This window comes from Nycticebus coucang, chromosome 13, assembly GCF_027406575.1.
Source record: "Nycticebus coucang isolate mNycCou1 chromosome 13, mNycCou1.pri, whole genome shotgun sequence".
NCBI lineage: Eukaryota > Metazoa > Chordata > Mammalia > Primates > Lorisidae > Nycticebus > Nycticebus coucang.
This window is the reverse complement of record NC_069792.1, coordinates 33074134-33092647: the sequence shown is the minus strand read 5'-3', so window position 1 is coordinate 33092647 and position 18514 is coordinate 33074134. Positions and strand designations below refer to the sequence as shown.

The 18514-nt window shown below is 40.2% G+C and overlaps 1 protein-coding gene and 1 non-coding gene across 2 annotated transcripts in view; both read right to left on the bottom strand.

Annotated features, from left to right (window-relative positions):
* LOC128563566 (uncharacterized) overlaps positions 1-18514 on the bottom strand; it is an 856840-nt gene that overhangs the window by 403514 nt on the left and 434812 nt on the right. The window lies entirely within an intron of this gene.
* Positions 11489-11573, bottom strand: LOC128564171 (small nucleolar RNA SNORD87). The gene has a single exon (XR_008374039.1). It is a non-coding gene; the product is annotated as a small nucleolar RNA SNORD87 (small nucleolar RNA).

Below are 18514 nucleotides of genomic sequence, written 5' to 3'. Positions count from 1 at the left end.
CCAAATACACTTTATTACTTAGATATGTACATTTTCTATATTAGTGATTGCAAATTTGGGACCTGCTCTATGATTTTACAACTGTCCGAATGAGAGAGTGCATAATTAGAATTATTATGTGAGGACTTTTTTGCTTATTTGTGATGGTGAACATCACAAAATTATGCATGGACTTTTTTTTGCTCATCAGCTTTTGTTAGTGTTTGTGTATTTAGTGTGTGGCCCAAGACAGCTCTTCTTCTTCCAGTGTGGCCCAGAGAAGTCAAAAGGTTGGTCTCCCTTGGACTCCAGAACTCCAGGACTGCCCTTGAAGATTTCAGTATTTAGAAATGGGAATGAGGAGAACTAATAAGACTGAGAAGCATCAACTAGAATATAGGAAGTGTGGTATTACATAACCAAGAAGGAGAGTGCTTCCAGAAGGGAGCAAAATGGTTGAGGGTTTATTATGCTACTGGGAGATGGATAAGATTTGATCTGGTAACCTACAGGTTTTAGGTAACCATGATTAGAGCTATTGCAGAAATGGAGGTGAAGTTATGGAGACAGCACACATAGACAATTTTGAGATGAGGAAAGAAATGGTGCATTAGGAAGAGAAGGATGAATAGCCGGGTGTTGTGGCGGGCGCCTGTAGTCCCAGCTGCTCGGGAGGCTGAGGCAAGAGAATCACGTAAGCCCAAGAGTTAGAGGTTGCTGTGAGCTGTCTGACGCCACGGCACTCTACCCGAGGGTGTTACAGTGAGACTCTGTCTCTACAAAAAAAAAAAAAAAAGGAAGAGAAGGATGAGTGGTCCAGGAAGGGATTTTATTTTTATATGAGGATAGACGGCATTAAATCCTATTATGTGCAGTAGAGAGTAAATTGATGATGCTGTAGAAGAGGGGAAGATACAGGAGTAAAGTCCTAAAAAGGTGAGCAGGGATGGTTTTCCGGCACATGTGAAAGTACTGGCCTCTCATAAACTAGTTACTTCCTCATTTTATAGGAGAGAAGAAAGTGGATACAGAACCAGGTAGGTTTGTAGGTTTGGTCATATACCTCAAGGAAGGTATATTCAAATTGTATGACCAGCTGAAAATGAAAGGTCTGAGGAAAGAAGAATGGAATAGAATAGTCATTGTGAGGGCTAGGAAGTGTCCTTGGGAAACACAGCAGGGTCGTCAGGCAGTGGAAGTGATTGTTTGAAGCTATCGATTCATTTAAAATGAAAAGAAATGCCAGTTGTGTGATTTTGCCTACCAGCCTTAGTACTAGCATATTATGAATGGTTGGGTTCCTGCAGTGTTGCAGAGGAGCAAGGTAGTGTGGGGCTTGCAAGGGAAGGACTCTTAAGCTGACAGAGGAAGGGCATGAATGGGAGGAAGCAGATCACAGATCTCTGAGGCGGAAGACCTGGAACAGCAACTGAGCTGGAGCATAGGAGGTAGTTGAGGGGAGTGAGTTTTGGTTTTGAAGTAAGTTTCTGGTGATACCAGTTTCCTGTGATTGTGGGAATGTGTGGCTAAGGTAGAGGGGGAAAGGTAGGACCCAGGGAGGTCAGAAGTTAAATGGGCAGTTCACAGGGAAAACACTGAATGTTGGATATTGGGGAAGAAAGGAAAATTGTGCACCAAGTGCTGAGAGCTAGGCGTTGACTATGGAAGGGGGAAAAGGTTGTTAAAGCAAGGTGGCACTGAACATCAAAGGAGAGACAGGAGGAAGCAGGGGAAAGAATGGTCTGGAAGCAGCAGAGTGTAGGGTAGCAAGGGAGGCATGGCTTGGTACTCGTCGTACTGCCCCATTTACGTACTTATTCAATGAATCAATGAATGAAACGGAGTATAAGAGCTGAACTCCTATACTAAAAGTCAATGTTTTTTAAATTGTAGTAAAATATACATAAAGATCAACCTCGTTAATCATTTTTAAGTGTACGATTCAGTGGTGTTAAGTATACTCATGTTGTTTTGCAACTATCACCACCATCCATTTCCAGAAGTTTTTTATCTTCCCAAACTAAAACCTTGTATCCATTAAACCCCAACTCCCCATTTCCACATCTACCTAGCCTCTGGCAACTCTCATTCTGCTGTCTCTAGGAATTTGACCATTCTTAGGTACCTCATATAAGTGGAATCATGTAATATTTGTCCTTTTGTGACTGGGTTATTTCATGTAACATAATGTTCTCAAGGTTCATCTATATTGTGTGAGTACTATTACTTAATAATAATACATATATACCACATTTTGTCCATATTTTGTTTATTCCTTTATCAGTGAACACTTTGGTTGCTTACACCTTGTAATACTGCTATGAACATGAATGTGCAGATACACATATCCCTTTGAGATTTTGCTTCCAAATCTTTTGAGTATATACCTATAAGTGAAATTACTGGATCATGGAAATTGTTTACTGTTGTGGATGAACAACCAAACTGTTTTCCGTAGTGTGTGTACCATTTTACATTCCCAACATTACATAAGGGTTCCAATTTTTCTACATCCTTGTCAACACTTATTATTTCCTTTTTATTTTTACAATAGCCATTGTATGGGTGTGAGGGTGGTATTGCATTCTGATTTTTGTTGTCAGCTTAAATTCAATCACCTTTATTTTATTTTTATTTCAGGTTAATGTGGCGATACAAACAACTAGGTCATATTTGAATTTGTTAGGCAGAGTCCCTCTCGTACTTGTGTCCTGCACCCAAATGTGCCCATTAATTGGGAGCATCCCAAGCCCCCCTCCTTTCCTCTCCCCCTTCCTTCCTTCTCACTTCCCTCAACTTGAATTGAAATGAGTTTTTTCTCCTCTGTGGGTGTGAATTAGATGGTCTACTGGCTTCATATTAGCATTGAGTACATTGGATATTTGCTTTTGCATTATTGTGATACTTTAGTAGAAAGACTATGTTTCAACTCCATCCAGGTTAATACAAAAGATGTAAAGTCACTATCATTTTATGGCTGAGTAGTTTTCCATAGTATACATTATACCTCAGTTTGTTAATCCATTCCTGAGTTGATGGACATTTAGGTCATTTCCACATCTTGGCAATTGCAAATTGAGTTATAAACAATCCAGTGGAAATAGCCTTATAATAAAATGATTTTTTTCTTCTGAGTAGATACCTAGGAATGGGATTGTGGGGTCAAATGAGAAGTCTAATTTGAGTTCTTTGAGGATTCTCCATACTTCTTTCCAAAGAGGCGATATGAGTTTGCAGACTCACCAACAGTGTAAAAGTGTTCCCCTCTCTCCATGCCCACACCAGCATCTGCAACGTTGGGACTTTGTGATGTGGACTATTCTCACTGGGGTTAGGTGATACCTCAGGTTGATTTTCTTTCGCGTTTCTGTGATGATTATGGATGATGGGCATTTTTTCATGCTTTTGTTAACCATTCATCTGTCTTCTTCAGAGAAGGTTCTGCTCATGTTTTTTTCCAGTGAGAGATGGCATTCTTTTTCTGTTGATTAATTTGAGCTCTCTATAGATTCTAGTTATTAAACCTTTGTAAGATTTGTAACATGCAAATCTTTTCCCATTCTCAAGGTTGTCTATTTGATTTGCTTGTTATCTCCTTAGCTGTGCAGAAGCTTTTCAATTTAATTAAGTTCCACTTGTTTATTTTTGTTATCGCCATTGCTATGGAAATCTTCTTGATAAAATCTTTCCCCAGGCCGACATCCTTAGGAGTTTTCCCCACACTTTCTTCTAGGATTTTTATCATTCCATGTCTTATATTTAAATCTTTTATCCATCTTGAATCAATTTTTTTAAGTGGTGAAGCATGTGGCTCCAGTTTCAGTCTTTTACATGTGGTTATCCAGTTTTCCCAGCATCATTTATTAAGAGGGATTCTTTTCCCCAGTGTATGCTTCTATTTGGTTTAACAAAGATCAAATGGCTATAAGAGACTGGTTTCATCTCTTGGTTTTCTATCCAGTTCCAAATGTCTCTATTTTTGTGCAATATCATGCTTTTTTGATCACTGTGGACTTGTAATATAGCCTAAAGTCTGGGGGACTGATGCCTCCAACTTTGTTTGTATTAGTAAAAATTGCCTTGGCTATATGGTTTCTTTTTCTGCTTCCATATGAAATGAAGAACTATTTTTTCCACTTCTTCAAAGTATGATGTTGGTATTTTATGGGAATTGCATTGAATCTGTAGATTGCTTTGGGAAGTATAGACATTTTAATAATGTTGATTCTTCCCAGCCAAGAGCATGGTATGTTCTTCCGTTTGTTAATGTCTTCTGCTATTTCTTTTCTTAGGGTTTCATAATTCTCTTTGTAGAGGTCCTTCACCTCTTTTTTTAGGTATATTCTTAGGTATTTAATTTTCCTTGAAGCTTCTGTGAAGGGAATTGGTCCTTGATTAGCTTCTCAGCTTGGCTATTGTTGCCGTAAACCAAGACTACTGATTTGTGACATTGATTTTCTACCCTGACCCGTTACTGTATTTCTTGATCACTTCCAGGAGTCTTGTGGTTGAGTCACTGGGATTGTCTAAGTATGAGATCATATCATTGGCAAAGAGCAAGAGTTTGACCTCCTTTGCCCCCATTTGGGTGCCCTTTATAGTTTTCTCTTACCTGATTGCATTGGCTAGAACTTCCAGCACAATGTTGAATAATAGTCGTGATAGAAGACATCCTTGTCTAGTTCCAGTTCTAAGTGGAAGAGCTTTCAGTTTTGCTCCATTCAGGATGATATTAGTTGTGGGTTTGTCATAGATGGCTCAATCAGTTTAAGAAATGTACGCACTATGCCTATATTCTTAAGAGTTCTTGTTAGAAAAGTATATTGAATTTTATCAAATGCTTTTTCTGTATCTATTGAGAGGATCCTATGGTCTTTGTTTTTGCTTCTATTCAAATGGTGAGTTACATTTATAGATTTGCATATGTTAAATTACCCTTCCTTCCCTGGGATGAAGCCCACATGATCATGATGTATAATTTTTTAATGTGTAGCTGTAATCTATTGACTAGGATTTTATTGAGTATTTCTGAATCTATATAAATTCATGAAATTGGTCTGTAGTGCTCCTTTTTAATTGGATCCTTTCCTGGTTTTGGTATCAGGGTGATGTTTGCTTCATAGAATGTTTTGGGGAAGGACCTTCATTCTAAATCAGCGGTTCTCAACCTGTGGGACCCACAGGAATTATATTAAAGGGCCACAGCTTTAGCAAGGTTAAGAACCACTGTTCTGGGCAGCGCCTGTGGCTCAGTGAGCAGGGCGCCGGCCCCATATACCGAGGGTGGCGGGTTCAAACCCGGCCCGGCCAAACTGCAACAAAAAAATAGCCGGGCATTGTGGTGGGCGCCTGTAGTCCCAGCTACTTGGGAGGCTGAGGCAGGAGAATCGCCTAGGCCCAGGAGTTGGAGGTTGCTGTGAGCTGTGTGACGCCACACCACGGCACTCTACCGAGGGCCATAAAGTGAAACTCTGTCTCTACAAAAAAAAAAAAAAAAGAACCACTGTTCTAAATGTTTTAGAATAGTCTCTGCATTATAGGTGTGAGCTTTTTTTAAAGATTTGATGGAATTCTGGTGTGAAGCCATCTGGCCCAGGGCTTTTTGTTGGAAGATTTGTTTACTGTTTCTTTGATCTCAGTGCTTTTCTCCCCCTCTCTCCCTTCTTTCCTCCCCCCTACTCTCTTCTTTCCTTCTTCCCTCCCTCTCTCTCTTCATCTCTTCCTTCCTTCCTCTCTCCCTCCCTTTCCTCTCTTCCTTCCTTCCTCCCTCCCTCCCTCTCTCTTCTTTCTTTTGAGACAGAGTCTTTGTCACCTTCAGTAGAGTGCTGTGTCATCATAGCTTACAGCAACCTCAAACTCTTGGGATCAAGTGATTCTCTTGTCTCAGCCTCTCTAGTAGCTGTGACTACAGGCACCCGCCACAATGCCTGGGTATTTTTTTTTTTTTTTTTTTAGCAGGTCCCAGCCAGGTTTGAACCCACCAGCCCTGCAGCATGTGGCCAGTGCCCTAATCACTGAGCTATGGGTGCCCAGCCCACATTCTCAAATTTCTGGCATAGTTTCTTGTAGTCAGAGACAATATCTTATATCTCTGTGATATCTGTTATTGCCTCCTTTTCATTTCTGATTGAAGTTATTAGAGATTTTTCTTTTTAGTTTCTAGTTAATCTGGCCAAAGGTTTATTTTATTTTTTCAAAGAACCAACTTTTTGTTTCATTAATTTTCTGAATGATTCTTTTGTTTTCAATTTTATTTATTTCTAATTTAATTTTGGTTATTTCTGTTCTTCTACTAGGTTTGGGATTAGATTGTTCATCCTTTTCCATTTCCTTAAGATGATTCATTAAGTTATTGATGTGCTCTCTTTCTGTTTTTTGGATATAGACATCTAATATGATAAATTTCCCTCTTAAGACTGCTTTTGCAGTGTCCCACAGGTTTTGGTAACTTGTAGCTTCATTGGTGTTATGTTAACAATTTCCTCCTTTATCTCTTCCTTGACCCAATTGTCATTCACCATAAGGTTGTTTAACTTCCATGCCTCTGTATGGGGCTGAAAAATTTTGTTGAAGTTGAGTTCCACCTTTATTACCTTGTGGTCTTAAAAGATACAAGGTATAATTTCAATTCTTTCATAAAAGGTCTCTTTCATAAATCTGAGCATTTAAGTTAGGTGTATAAATGTTTAGAATTGAAATGTCCTCTTGTTGTATTATACCCTTGACCACAATTAAGTGACCAGCATTGTGATTTTGATTATTTCCTTAATTAGTGATGTAGAACATCTTTTTCATATGCCTATTGGTCATCTGTTTATCCTCTTTGAGAAATGTATGTTTTAATCCTTACCTATTTCCCGCCCCCTCCACTCTAATCCCCTGCATGACCCCCATTTTAAAAATCAGGTTGTTCTCTTACTGACTTGCAGAGTCTTTCATCAGAGATATGATTTGCAACTTTCTATTTCCTGGGTTGCCTTTTCACCAGTGATTGTATCTTTTGATGCAGTTTTTAATTTTGATGTGGTCCAATTTATTTTTTGTTTTGGTGCCTGTTTTTGGTGTGATATTCAAGAAATCACTGTCAAATCCAAAATAATTCAACTTTCCTCCTGTGTTTTCTTCTAGACTTACAGACTTTTAATGTTTACATTTTTAAGTCTTAGAACTCTTGCATTTAGGTCTATGCTCCATTTTGAGATGATTTTTGCTATGATGTAAGCTAAGGGTCCAACTTCATGTTTTTTCCACGAACAGGTTCCAACTCCTGTTTTTTTCTCCCCATAGAATGATCTTACTACCCTTGTTGAAAATCATTTGATATATGCCATTTTATTTGAGGGGCTATTCTAGTCCATAAATTTAGATATTTACCTTGCCATGAATGGTTTTAACAACTGAGAAATGTACTGCAATGGGTTTATCCTTGATCATTCATTTATTCTTTTTACCCATATTCCAATACCTTCTTTTTCTACTATTTTCACCTCTAAACATTACTATTCAGCTTCAAAACTAATGCTTTCTACAATTTCCAAGCTTTAAAATGTAGACATCAAAATACTTCTTCTGTTGGTACCAAACTAAAGCCCCTTCCTTAGTTTAAAAGAACAAGTGTCAGATTTACATGATTATCGACATGCTCTATTGAGTGAGTCAGAACTTAACTTTTACATTTTCATTATTTTGTTTGATAAGAGTGATTTCACATTTGGCTTTTTTTTGGGCCGGGGCTGGGTTTGAACCCACCACCTCCGGCATATGGGACCGGCACCCTTCTCCTTGAGCCACAGGCACCGCCCTCACATTTGGCATTTTAAGTATTCCTCACTTACATTCTGTTTCCTTCTTTAGGAGCCGCTGTATTTTGTGTTGCTCCAAATGCAGTATTTCCATTTGAATTGCATAATGAAGAGTATTTAGAGGAAAGGGATATCTACCTGACTCAGTGCCAACGACAGCTCGAACAGTTTATTGCCACATATGGACCAGGGACAGGTATCTTCTCTAGTGATGAATAAGTGACTTGAGGAAATCATTTTTTCTTCATTCCTACCTAAGCAGGGGAGAAAGTGTATTTGAGAGTGATTTTTTAAAAATTTAAGTATGGCCTCCTCAAAATTAATTCCTAATGCGATAAATACTAATCCAAACCTCTATAGCCAACAGCAGAATTTTAAAACTTAGAACAGTGTGGACAATTTATAAGTGATAAAGTTGTCAAGGAGAATACTACTTAAAAAACAAATTCTGGTTAGCTCAGAATATCAATGGTGAATAGACAAAAATATAAATAAGCTGAACAAGGTGAAAAATAACTTTTATGTAGTCCACTATATTTGTCACAAGATGGCAATAATGCTTTATCTACAAATAATGTTAAACTATTTTTTTTCCCTTACACTTGTGAACTTGTCAAAACTAGTGAGTAAAGAATATATATAACCTTTTGTATGACTCCTGGTGGTAGATCAAAACTTTAAAAAAAATTACATAACCTTAAACTTCAAATTTAAGGTCTTTTCATGCTTTTTTTGACATGTCTATGACATAGTTTCACAAGCCCTAAATACAGAATCTGGAAAAGCCTTGGGAATTCCCCATATATTATGCACGTGTCAGGTTAAATGAAAATTTACATGTTATCAAGGAGACTGTAATTTATAAATTGGCTACTTAGCCCTCACTAGTTACAAGAAAGGTTCCATAAGGCAAAGAAATCAATTTGGAAGCCCAGTCTCCATTTTTGTATTTTTAGAGACAGTCTCACTATATTGCCCTCAGTAGAGTGCCACAGTGTCACAGCTCACAGCAACCTCCAACTCCTGGGCTTAGGTGATTCTCTTGCCTCAGCCTCCCGAGTAGCTGGGACTACAGGAGCCCACCACACCTGGCTAATTTGTTGTTGTTGTTGCAGTTTGGCCAGGGTTGGGTTCAAACCCGCCACCCTCGATATATGGGGCTGGTGCCCCACTCACTGAGACACAGGCACCACCCCCAGTCCTCATTTTCGAAGGAAAGTTTTTCTGCTCTGAAAAGGCAGAAACATCATGAGAAAACGTATCTTGTAAAAAATTCTTAAATCTTTAGTTCTCATTCTTCAAAGCCCTATCGAAAGATCACATCCATTCACAGAAAAGCAAAGTATCACCGAACTGTCACTTTATTAACCAAGATGCTATCATGCATCATATCTTTCAAAATTGGCACTTCAGTTTCTTAACCAAACAGCAGGACTACTCACCAACTCTCTGAGATCTAGATCACTATCACTGAACACCTACTAGTGCCAGGGACAATGTTAGAAGGAAAAGCCAGTTTTTAACGTTTACATATTACAATTTTATGTTACCAGTTAGCAAGATGCTTATCTTGCGCTTCTCGTGTACAACTCTTTTACGGTTCTCTATGGGATGAAGGCAGAACACTTCCCTGTCTTTATCTTCACCTAGCGAGAAATCTAGTTTTCAAATTCAATTCTTTTAATCCTAGACAGACCTGCTGGCCCAGTTTCTCCTAACATAACACAATTATTCCTTGTACTAAGATTAGGATTACTGTGTTCAAAGATGAAGTCAAACTGAATAAAATAAAAAAAAAAAATTTTAATTAAGATAGGCTCACTGTTGCACTTGGTACACTGCTATGGCCTCATAATTCACAGCAACCTCAAGCTTTCAGGTTCCAATGATCCTCTTGCCTCAGCCTCCCAAGTAGCTGGAACTACAGGCACCCACTACGCCACCTTTATTTTTTGAGACAATCTCACTATGTCGCCCTCAGTAGTGCGCTGTGCTGTCACAGCAACTTCAAACTCTTGGGCTTAAGCAATTCTCCTGCCTCAGCCTCCCACATAGCTGGGACTATAAGCGACTACCACAACACCCAATTTTTTTTTTTTTTTTTGCAGTTACCATTGTTGGTTAGCTGGCCCTGGCTGGGTTCAAACCCGCCAGCCTTGGTGCATGTGGCCAGAAATGTCTCACTCTGGGTCAGACTGGTCTCAAACCTGAGAGCTCAGGCAATCCACCCGCCTCACCTCCCAAAATGGTAGGAATACAACAGGGGTGATCCACAGTGCCCGGGCCCTTAAAATTTAAATCTTAAATAAAATCTATAATCACAGAAAGGTGATAGCTTTTACGTAAGGGACAATTTGATTGCATTCAAGCATTCAAGAGTCCTACCGGTTTTTCAGGTACAATAGAGAATTACAAAGGGGAAGCCAGATATGACACATGCAGCGATTAGGGCCTCTCCAGAAATTACCAAAAGCTACAAAGGGAAAGTGGGGAGGGAGTACAGGAAATATCTCACCATGCTTTATCTCAATGAGATCACCACCCACAAATGAGCCGATTACATTGTTAAAGTATGCTAAAAACAGGTCTGATTAGTAGTGACTATTAAGAATACAGCTATTTTGGCTCGGCGCCTGTGGCTCAAGCAGTTAAGGCGCCAGCCACGTACGCCTGAGCTGATGGCTTCCAATCCAGCCCTGGCCCGCCAAACAACGACAGCTGCAACCAAAAAATATCCGGGCGTTGTGGCGGGCGCCTGTAGTCCCAGCTCCTTGGGAGGGGGAGGCAGGAGCCTCTCTTGAGCCCAAGAGTTGGAGGTTGCTGTGAGCTGTGTGATGCCATGGCACTCTATCCAGGGTGACAGCTTGAGGCTCTGTCTCAAAAAAAAAAAGAATACAGCTATTTTAAAAGAAAAGAGACTTTAGTGCCCAGCAATTAAAATAATTACTCACATTTATTTTCTATATCATTTATAATGAAGTTAGTAAAACCAAGTAAAATATTCATTTTCATCATTTGTTCTGTTCATCTGTTTTCTTGCAGTCTTCGTTCTTTCTCCCATAATGTTGCATGGCACACCTCTAAAAAATCAGAACAGTGAAAATCATTTCATAATCAAAGATAAAGTTAACCACATAACCTCAAACAGTGGCTTTTTGCTGAGGTTTGGTGCCTGTAGCTCAGTACTTAGCGCGCCAGCCACGTACACCAAGACTGGTAGGTTCAAATCCAGCCCATATTTGCCAAACAACAACTACAACCAAAAAATAGCTGGGTGGTGTGGTGGGCGTCTGTAGTCCCAGCTATTTGGGAGGCTGAGGCAAGAGAATTGAATTGCTGAAGCCCAAGAATTTGAGGTTGCTGTGAGCTGTGGTGCCAGGGCACTCTACCCAGGGAGACAGTTTGAGACTGTCTAAAAAAAAAAAAAAAAATTCAATGCTGAGAAAAGGAAACCATATCCTGACATGCAAAGGCAACTGCAACAGCTATTGGACCCAATCCCTTGGATTTATCAGACACTTTTAACTGTCAACAGATGTGGTCGCTTTCCTAGTTACAATTACTTACCTGAGGCAACAAAGGAGTATTTCAAAAAACTGCAGCTAAAGGACATCCATCTGCAGCTACCTATGTGCTAAGGAGAAAGAACATTTAGCCTCTTAGTAAAAAATTGTACTACATACCATTAACATAAACCAATATAGTTTACTGGCATCTCAGTCTAAGAATTATTTCTTCAAAGATATCCTCAGCTGGGTAAACGGCAAAAATTTAAGTCATCATTATGCCACCATTATCAACGTCAATAACACATCAAACATTTTGTGTATTGCTTGTTAGTAACAATAGCACCACGATTCCCAAAAAGATGTCATTTAACACTTTTTGTACCTCAATATATGCAGTGGCGGTTCTACTTTTTCATTGCCATTTTCTGTTAAGCTTTTGGAAAACATCTGTCACAATGACCTTCACACACCTTCAAAATTCATAGGATTTGTCAGACCTAAAAATTAAATTTTCACTGTCAATTCCCATTTGTAATTGCATTTGTTTGGCATGTTATATGAAGGAATAGTCTAATAAAAATTTCATTCCTGCCGGGCGCAGTGGCTCATGCCTGTAATCCCAGCACTGTGGGAGGCTGAGGAGGGAGAATCAATTGCTTGAGCTCAGGAGTTAGAGACTTGCCTGAGCGACAGTGAGACCCCGATTCATGAAAAAAATGGAAAAACCCAGCCGGGTGCTGCCTTGAGCACATGTAATCCCAGCGGCATCCGGAGGCTGAGGCAGAGGGGTGCCTGCAGCCTGAGTCTGAGGCTGTGGTGAGCTACCACGCCCACTGCACTCTGCTCAGGGGCATAGGGTGGGACCCTGTCTCAACAACAACAAAATGTCATTCCTCTAAGGAACCCAACCTACCTTTTGGGACTCCAACCCACTTTTTAATAAAAGTACCAGTATCTCTTGTTCAATACATTTCTAATGGAATAAAAGAACACAATTCCTGTTTCATTACTTCTGATAGTATTAACTGACAAACGCGAAATTTAAAAACATCTGTTAATGACTTGAGTGTTTTAAATCTTTTGATTGGTTAGTACCTAAAAATTACATAAATGATGGAAACATTTTATATCCTTCATCATCACAGTATTGATTTTAAGACACAATGGTCCTAATGAGTAGACAACCATTGCTTTTCTGTCCTAGAGCTTGACTAGAATGCACTAAGTCAGGTTAAATGCTAGATGTACAGAAACTAGGGTGAAGATTTTCACCTGAAAACAGTACAATGGCAAATCTAGTAGTTTTGGAGAAGGGATGCCTTACACTGTCAGCATTACCAGACACATTCCTACAGAATTAAGTTTAAGTTAACTGAATGTACACAAACAGGGCAAAGGAGATGGCCAGGGCCACACAAATGTCACACAGCACCTCAGGAGTATAAATCATTGAGCTAGACAATTATTGATATGATTTATGAAGACATACAAGTTTGGACCCTGCTAAACTATCATTATTTTCATGTCTTGAAATGCTGAAATATTTCACTTGAGTATGAGGAATAAAATTACTGCTTGTGAATAATTCTAATTTGGAAAATTTCAGTTTAGTATTATGATTCACAGGAACTACAGACAACTACATGCATACTCATTCTTATAATGCCTATGTTTAAAGATACATATGAATAATAAACTATCCATCTCACCTCCCAGCCACAGGATCAAGAAACCGATGGACACAAAACTAGAGATAGGTACTACTAGATGGGGGGCAGGGGAATGGGGGTGGGAGGTAACACAGCATTGGCAATATTACCGCTTTTAAATGGGTCGTTGAGTTCTTTTGTATTTATGTTTCAGACTTTCATGCACTACCTGTATTTTTATCAAACAAACACTTAGCTTGTAAATTTCTAGAAATCCCAGCACTTAGCAACAATTCAAACCACATAGGGCTTAAAATTAAGGAATCCACGGATTATAGAACCATTACATTCATCCTGTTGACAGCTAACTCTTAAAATTACTTCAAATGAAACAATGTATTTCAAATCGGGAAGAAAAAAAAAAAAACCCAGGAATATACCACGTCTCACAGATGCCTTACCATTTTTAAACGTTTTTGAATTGCCAGCATGTTTTCCAGTCTCCCCGCAGTTGACTGATGTACATCCGGAAACACCCATCTCCCTGTGAATTCAAGCACAGGCACAAGGGTAGGCATTTACAGCCTAAGGGCCTTGCAGAACTGCACGGGCTGTTCTCCAATTTCAATGTCTTTTCTCAGAACTTATTTACAAGGAAATTTACAGGAAAACGCGACCCGCTCCACTTACGGCTAGAGACCAGCATAGACCCACAGTAAACTTCGTTTAGAAAATAAAATTTCCCACCATTGCAAGAGGGACTTTACCTAACAATTGCAATCAGTGTAACCTGGCTTACTGTACCCTCAATGAATCCCCAACAATAAAAAAAAAAAAGTAAGAAAGAAAATAAAATTTCCCACGATTGCAAGAGGGACTTTACCTAACAAGTGCAATCAGTGTAACCTGGCTTATTGTACCCTCAATGAATCCCCAACAATTAAAAAAAAAGAAAGAAAGAAAGAAAAGAAAATTTCCCTGTAGTCCCAGCTGTTCGGGAGGCTGAGGCAAGAGAATCGCGTAAGCCCAAGAGTTAGAGGTTGCTATGAGCCGTGTGACGCCAGGGCACTCTACCCGAGGGCGGTACAGTGAGACTCTGTCTCTACAAAAAAAAAAAAAGAAAAGAAAATTTCAAAACCACAAAGTAATGTTAGGGATGGGTCGTCTTATTACCTAGGAGATAATCACCTCCCCCGCGTATAAACTGCTCCCTTATAAATGATAAATAAGCCGCCCATTTAAAGGAAACCTGAACAAGCCAATGCCGCATGCTCAGATTTGCAGGGGTACAAAAGGGACCCGGCAAAGCAGAACAGGAAGTTATCTGGCCGTTCCTTCCAGGCACCTTTGGTTCCCGAGTCATGCAAGGCCCTTTATACTAACTTCTGGGCTCACAGTCAAAATCAGCGCTGACGGAGTAGGCTGCGCTAAGACTTCCAGGTGGTTGCTCACAAACGCCGGCTCAGGTGGCCGGAGGGCTCGTGGCCCCTGACCGCGAGGGGAGCGTCACCTCCTGGGCCAAACCTGAGGCGCCGGCTGCGGCTGGGCCGGAGCAAGGCGGCGCGGCGCTCGGTACCCACGAAGCGAGAGCCCGGCCCGTAGGAGAGGAGGAAGAAAGACCGCAATGGCTCTTACCTCCAAGAGCCCAGCTACCGACTGGAAGGCTCAGCCGCTTTCCCATCCGCATAGGTAGCAGTTCTTCCCGCCCACCCGCATAGCTAGCAGTTATTTCCGAACCGTCCTCTCTCGGCTGCCGCGCGGAAAACGAGGCGCGCTGTCCGCGAGTAGCTGTTGGACCTCCGGGGCTACACCCGCCCCTTCCGGGACTCAGTCCCGCCCGTCCATGCGCAGTGCGGGCAGAGACTAGCTCCGGAGGGGAGGTCTGGCCTTTGGGTTTGGGTTGAACAGCTGAGTGTAACTTTGCTAGAAGCATTTTTCTTTTTTTTTTTTTTTTGAGGCACAGTCTATGTAGCCCTTGGTAGACTGCCGTGGCAGCACACAGCTCCCAGCAACCTCCAACTCCTGGGCTTAAGCGATTCTCTTGCCTAAGCCTCCCGAGTAGCTGAGACTACAGGCGCCCGCCACAACGCCCGGCTATTTTTTGGTTGCAGTTCAGCAGGGGCTGGGTTTGAACCCGCCACCCTCGGTATATGGGGCCGGCGCCTTACCGACTGAGCCACAGGCGCCACCCAGCATAGAATTTTATTAATAGTAGTTTTTTAAAAATTCTAGGCCGGGTGCCATGGCTCACGCCGTAATCCTAGCACTCTGGGGGGCCAAGGTGGGTGGATTGCTTGAGTTGAGTTTGAGACCAGACTGAGCAAGTGTGAGACCCTATTTCTAAAAATAGCCTGGCTTTGTGGCAGACGCTTATAGTCCCAGCTACTTGGGAGGCTGAGGAAAGAAGATCTTTTGAGCCCAAGAGTTTGAGGTTTCTGTGAGCGGTGATGCCACGGCACTCTACCCAGGGCAACAGAGTGACACTGTGTCTCAAAATGAAAAAAAAAAAAGAAAAATAACCATTCTTTAGTAATATAATCATGATTACCTTAGAAAGTTTTATACTTTGTAGATACAAGTGGATTCTGGAGCAGGTAAGATATTATTTTCTTCTAAGCTGTCAGAATCTATGGTCTGCACTTACACATGTAAATCTCATTTGGAGAAACTCATCTCCTCATATTTGCAGTATAAAATGAGGTTGGAACTGGTAGGAAGTTGTCTGTAAAAACCACATCCTCGGGCTTTCCCTGGCTGGATAGTAAGCATGTCAAAACAGAGTTAATGCAAGCAAAATGTAAATGATCCTAGTCACAGATGCATGACTTTTCTATGTAAGATTCTTTTACCTCAGGCAAGATTATTTTTAAACATAATATTGACATTGAGATAATCATAGTATTTATACTTCTCGTCAAGGTTAAAGTTCCAAATCTGTGGAAAAATATATTAAATTGTCAGAAAATAGGGAACTGATCTGAATGAAAGTTGATTCTTAAACACTTGAAGTACATCAACTTTCCCGAGATAATTTTGGTGAAAATTGCCTTAATTACTTATGATATCTGCCAGGATCTAAAATAAGGAGTTAACCACAGTGACTTTAATTGTCAATGGGAGACACTAGTGTTTTCCTTTTCTGTTTAAAAATTTAACTTTGACATTAAGAATAAACTTTGAAAATAACTATTTAAATGTTAGAAATTCTGAATGTAAAGGGATGTTTTAAAATTACTTGAGGTGGCCATTGAGACATGGTGGGAAGTCTGCTAGGGGACTTGAGAGACAATTTTGTTCTTTGATGAAGATACCTGTTTGCAGACAAGCCACTCTTCTTTCCTAAGACACTCTCATCCAGACATTCTTACCTGTGAAAGAATGCCTGTCCCTTACTGTTGCAACTGTCCTGTTAAATGAGAGATTGTACCTGAGATGGTAAAATGGAAAGAAGGAACCAGCAACTGAAAGATACTGAATAGTCACAGAATTAACTAGAATGAACTAGCTAGGGAGCAACTTCTTGTTATGTGAAATAATACATTTTTCTTATTCTTTAAAACAACTATTCAAGAATAATGATGTGGAGCATTGAGAGGTGGAACTAATTGAAAATTATGATGCCATTCATACCCCAGTGATAATCTAACATAAATTATGTCCTGAAATTAACATCCCATTAAACCTTTCAGTACAATAGGAACTTAACAGCTCTTTTCTCAAATCCTACTAGCTCCACTTTTAAGGAACAATAAGTATGCTGTTCTCAAAAGTCTCCAAGGGAAAAAGGATGATTGACAAGGAGTATGTTAACTGGAAGGAATCATTAACCAGAAGGTATAACTATGTAGAAAACATGTGAATATCCTCAGTGTGTGTGTATTTACACATTTGTTCTTGTGTGTTTTACATATATGTGTGTCAGAGACTACAAAGAAAAGTCAACTTTCACGGGGTGTCATACTTGTGTATGTATGATCTGTCACCCAGGAACTTAGAAACCTTGGTCCACTGGTGAGATTATGTCCTCCTTATCTTCTTGTGTTAACCACACAGGACACAAATACAAATAGCAAGGTCCCGTTAAAAGAAAACAAAATGAATGACCATCTTCCACTTTGTAATGGCCGTCACAAATAAATCCCTCAGTTTGTCAAATAGGAAATATTTTCTCAATGTGCATAGGCCTTACTTTCTCATTGGCTCATGTATTATATCTGCTCCTTTTTTTGTTGATTCCTGCTTAGCTTTGAAGACCCAGCCTGTCCCCAAACAATTATCAGAATTATCTCCAAATCCTGATCATTCCCCCTTTGTAACTGGGCTTTCATATTATAACAGAATGTAATGTTGGGCAGTGTGGGACCCTCTCTCTGAGTTGGTTCCTTCTTCTTCCATAGTAGAATCTTGGGAGAACAGAATGAGACAAATCATTAAAGCATAGGACCTGGCAAAAGTCGAGTATCATATGAGGATGATGGAGTGTTGAAATCTATGCTATTCTGCCTCCTGCTTCTTCCCCTTTCAGGCCATTTGGGCCATTGCAATCTTTCTAAACACCTTTGATGTACAGTTTGCTGCTATGACAACAGCAATGGCAGCCTTTAGTCTGATCAATTCCAACTCCAGAACCTGGCATGCTCCTGACCATTCCATCCCGGACTCGTGGCCAGGAAGGTAGATGGACACCAAACGGTATTTACTCTTATTTTAGTGTGTATTTGCCATGACATTGAAAGATAATTTTACATATGCTTATTTTTGTTTTTTCCTACAAGCATTTTTTCATATGTTTTTAGTCATTTGGGTTTTCTCTTCTATAAACTACAGCCTCATAGCTTTGGTCAGATTTTTTTTTTTTTTTTTTTTTTTTTTGAGACAGAGTCTCAAGCTGTTCCCCTGGGTAGAGTGCCATGGCATCACAGTTCACAGCAACCTCCAACCTTTGAGGTTAAGTGATTCTCTTGCCTCAGCCTCCCAAGTAGTTGGGACTACAGGCGCCTGCCACAATGTCCTGCTATTTTTTTGTTGTTGTTGCGGTTGCCATTGTTGTTTTAGCTGGCCGGGGCTGGGTTTGAACCTGCCAGCCTAGGTGTATGTGGCCAGTGCCCTACCCACTGAGCTATGGGTGCCACCTTGTCTGATTTTTCTTTTTTTTTAGAGTTATCTGTATGTTTAAAAATTGGTTTATGGGATTTTTTATATATCCTGGGTGCTAATTTTCTGTAAATTAACAGTTCTATGCTTTGCAACTAACTTTTCCCAGTCTGTTTTGTTTCTCATTATATTTAGGGAGTTTTATGTTGTTTGGCAGACTGTACTCTTCTCTCTACTTCCAGTAGCTCCCAGCACTTCTGCATTTCTTTTATTTTTTTCTTTCTTTTTATTTTTTAAGAGACAGAGTCTTGCTCTGTCACCCGTGCTGGGGTACAGTGGCATGATCGCAGTTCACTATAACCTCAAACTCCTGGGCTTGGGTGAGCCTCCTACCTCAGCTTCCTGAGTAGCTGGGACTACTGGCATGCATCATTATGCCCAGCTAATTTTTCTATTTTTGTAGAGAGGAGATCTTACTCTC